This window comes from Octopus bimaculoides, chromosome 2 (assembly GCF_001194135.2).
Source record: "Octopus bimaculoides isolate UCB-OBI-ISO-001 chromosome 2, ASM119413v2, whole genome shotgun sequence".
In the NCBI taxonomy this organism is placed as follows: Eukaryota; Metazoa; Mollusca; class Cephalopoda; order Octopoda; family Octopodidae; genus Octopus; species Octopus bimaculoides.
This window is the reverse complement of record NC_068982.1, coordinates 122,657,261-122,661,497: the sequence shown is the minus strand read 5'-3', so window position 1 is coordinate 122,661,497 and position 4,237 is coordinate 122,657,261. Positions and strand designations below refer to the sequence as shown.

At 36.5% G+C, this 4,237-nt stretch overlaps 1 protein-coding gene across 3 annotated transcripts in view; it reads right to left on the bottom strand.

Moving 5' to 3' along the window:
• Positions 1 to 4,237, bottom strand: part of LOC106882437 (protein unc-80 homolog) — a 286,116-nt gene that overhangs the window by 200,861 nt on the left and 81,018 nt on the right. The window lies entirely within an intron of this gene.

The following is a 4,237-nucleotide window of genomic DNA, read 5'->3' as shown; positions in this document are numbered from 1 at the left end:
CATTGGAAAACAGCTAGAAGTTAGTCCAAGAACGTGTGTTACACATCTGCATAAGCTTAAGTGTTATGGATGAGCAGCAAGAAGAAAACTTCTCCTTCAACCAATTAATATCATTAAAAGAAAGAAATGGTCTAAGGAGATGTCAGAAAAATCCAGTTCATTTTGGGATAGAGTGATTTTCTCAGATAAATCCAGATTTGCATTATTTTCAGACAGTGGACGTGTTTGAGCCTGGAGGCTTCCCAGTCAAGAATTTGATTTGAAACGACCCCAACCAACTGTAAAACATGGTGGTATCTCTGTAATGGTATGGGGAGCTGTCACCAGCAATGGTCATTCTGAGCTGATCGAATGAGTTGGAACCATAAACTCTGAAAAATACATCGAATACTTACACAAGGACTACTTCCGATGTATTCACACGATAACATAACAAAAAATGAGTTTGGAAGATGGGGCTCCATGCCACACAGGGAAAATGAATCAACAATGGCTGACTGAAAATGGGACAAAAAGCATCCTCGGCCGAGCCAATCTCCTGACATGAACCCAATTGAAAATCTTTGGAGCATACTAGATAGAGCTATGCAAAAACCTTGACAAAAACCTAAAACTAAAGATGAATTGTTTCGATTGTTGGGAAGAAAAGTGGGAAGAAATTCCACAAGAGACAATCACAAAGCTCATCAGTTCAATGCCATAAAGAGTTTCTGAATTGAAAACTGCAAAGGGAATGTCAACTAAATACTAAAGTATGTAGTCCTATCGATTACATTTCAATTGTTTGCTTTGTATATAAAATAAAAGTTTTTGAAAATGAAAAGTGTCTATTTCCTGCATGTATACCTATGTACATACATACACGCATACACACACACCAGGCTCCAATCTGAGTTTCTACGGCTGGATGCCGTTCCTAACGCCAACCACTCCGAGAATGTAGTGGGTGTTTTTACGTGCCACCAGCATGAAGGCCAGTCAGGTGGTACTGTCAACGGCCATGCTAAAAATGGTGTATTTTATGTGTCACCTGCACAGCAGCCAGTCCAGCGGCACTGGCAATGACCTCACTCGAATGCCTTTTCACGTGCCACCGGCAGAAGTACTGGTAAGGCGACACTGGTAACGATCACGCTCAAATGGTGCTATTTACGTGCCACTGGCACGGAAGCCAGACAGCTGCTCTGGTAACGATCACGTTCGGACGGTGCTCTTAGCACTCCACTGGTACAGGTGCCATCACGATTTCACTTTCACTTGCCCCAACAGGTCTTCGCAAGCCAAGTCCAGTGTCCAATGAAGGAGACGTTGGCATGAGTGCCAGTCATCGAATTTAGCTCAATTTTGATTTCACTTGCCTCAACAACATATATATAATGAAATCGAAATTGCAATTGAACCAAATTCGATGACTGGCATCTGTGCCTGTGGAGAGCTAACAGCACTGTCTGAGTATGATCATTGCCAGAGCAGCTATCTGGCTCTCGTGCTGGTGGCACATAAATAGCAGCATCTGAGCGTGATTGTTGCCAGTGTTGCCTTGCTGGCACTTGTGCTGGTGGCATGTAAAAAAAACATTCGAGTGAGGTCATTGCCAGTGCCACTGTACTGACTCCTGTGCAGGTGGCATGTAAAAAACACCATTCTGAGCGTGGCCATTGCCAGTACCACCTGACTGACCCTTGTGCTGATGGCACGTAAAAGCACCCACTACACTCTTGGAGTGGTTGTCGTTAGGAAGGGTATCCAGCTGTAGAAACTATGCCAGATCAGATTGGAGCCTGGTTCGAGATTGGAGCCTGGTTCGCCAGTCCTCAGTCAAATCGCCCAGCCCATGCTAGCATGGCAAGCAGATGTTAAACGATGATGATGATGATTATATATATATATATATAAATATATATATATATATAAATATATATATATATATATATATATACACACACACATACATACATAGGTTAAAGTAAAAAGGAGAGGCAAATTAGTAAGACTTGACAAGGACATTCAATTTAATTTAGTCATATAACAAAAGGTAAAGATAGTCTCTGACATCTCTTTCTGGGATAGGCCCAGCTTTTGGAATATTGTGCAGAGTGAAGACTCTAAATGCAGAGTATTCTGTCATTGGAGAGAGAGAGTTAGATGGAGATGTGTTAAACATATGACACAGTGGAATAAAAGTTCCTTATCGATGATTGTTGCTGTGATTCCTTAAGTCGAGACAAGGAGGAGATATCCAAATAAGCCCAGTGTGATTGGGTGACCATAGAGAATGGTTAGATAGTAATACATATGGACGCTAGCAGTTCCAAAGTTGGACAAATACTGAGAGTAGGAAGTACACTCTGGTGGGAGAAAGACAGGTGGGCAGCAGTTTTGTATTAGATATATACTAATCAGTCAGAGACTATATCTATCTTTCGTTATATAACTAAATTAAATGTGCTGATCAAGTCTAGTCAACTTTTTTGCCTCTCTACCTACTAACTCAATGGGAATCCACTTCTAGTCACTTTGAAATTGTAGCCACAAAACCACAGCAGATACTCATTGGTTTGAGTCACCCTGACAAAGAGTCCTTGTATCTTTTACATATGTATGTATGTATGTATGTATGCATGTATGTATATGTAGATATAATCCACGTGCAGTTGTTTCTGAAGTGTGTATACATATACACATATTTATGTATGTGCATATATGTATACATACATGTGTGTATGTGTATATATATATATATATATATATATATATATATACACACACACACACGTGTGTCTATGTAAATATATCACCCATGCCAGCATGGAAGGTGGATGTGAAACGATGATGATAGCACCACTTAGCAAAGTCATTCAAATCAGGAACTGGACAACATGGCCTACTCAATGAGAGAGTTATTGTTTACAGAGATATATGTAGTTCAAAGTTAAAAATAGAGAATAGTAAACGAAAAACTATGAAAGACAGAGAAGAGTTAATTATTCTTAATTATGAATTAATTAAGAAACATGATATATTCAATATACAATTAGTATTACTCAAAGAAATTAGCAATTACATCACAACACCATAATATTTGAAATGGATTCTGACATTACTGAACTAAAATTGGAATAATACAAAAATAAAACTATAAAGGTGACTGGAGAAGTAATAAAACAGTAACAAAAAGGTGTAAAACCTTTAGAAGATATAATAAAATGAATAAAACAGTTTACAAAATCCTTTTTCAAAATTTGTAGAAGAAAAACACAGAAAATAACAAGGAAAATACTTTAAGGAAGACATTGTGTTAATAAAAAGAATAGAGAAAACTAAGAATAAATGAAAGCTCTTCTAAAAGTAGAGTAGAGAGTAAAGAAAAGACAGAAACATTAGAAAGCAAAAAATTTTTGAATGACACATTAATGCCAGCTGTTGGGAAAAAGTATAGATTAAAAATGAGACTAATTTTATACATTAAAATGTTGAAAAATAAATGAGAGAACAAAATTAAGAGAAAGAAGTTATCTAAAAGTTTGGCAATCAGTACTGGAACCAGAATTGCTACACATTTAAGTTAGCTGTGTAAGGCTGGGTAAGAGCCAGATAAAAGTTGGAGGAAAAAGTGTTGGTTGTACAGTCGGATAAAAAATTATATTTACAATATTCATTGGCTCATTTCAAAAAGATGTTAGTGATATTTTAACAGACAACAGGAGATATAAATAATGACACATTATTAAGAATGATGAATTTATTAACAGTGAGAGGTGTTTGTTTTTTTCAATTTTTAGTTATGTAAATTTTCATTTTTTTGTGTGTGAATAATAACATCATTAGATTTCTAATGGAATAATCACTAGTTTACTGCATTTAGTGAAAGTGACAAGCAAACATCTGTATTATCTATGTAGAACAAATACCAAAAAGAATTTTTGTTCAGAATCATGAGCTTACAGGTTTTCTTACCAATGTTTAAATTTATCCTAATATACATCAAAGAAAGATACATACACATGCATGCAACAAACTTCCAGAGTTTTCATCTATCAAATTGTCTGAGGTGTTGTACAGAAAGTTTGAGCCTAGAACCGTGTACTTTATAAAGTAAACAGCTTAAACACAAAGCATGATGTACCATTTATTATTAAAAGAAAATGGGAGTTTTGGAAGGGAGTATGGAGTTTTGGAAAGGAGTGTGGGAGTATACACACACACACACACACATATATATATACACACACACACA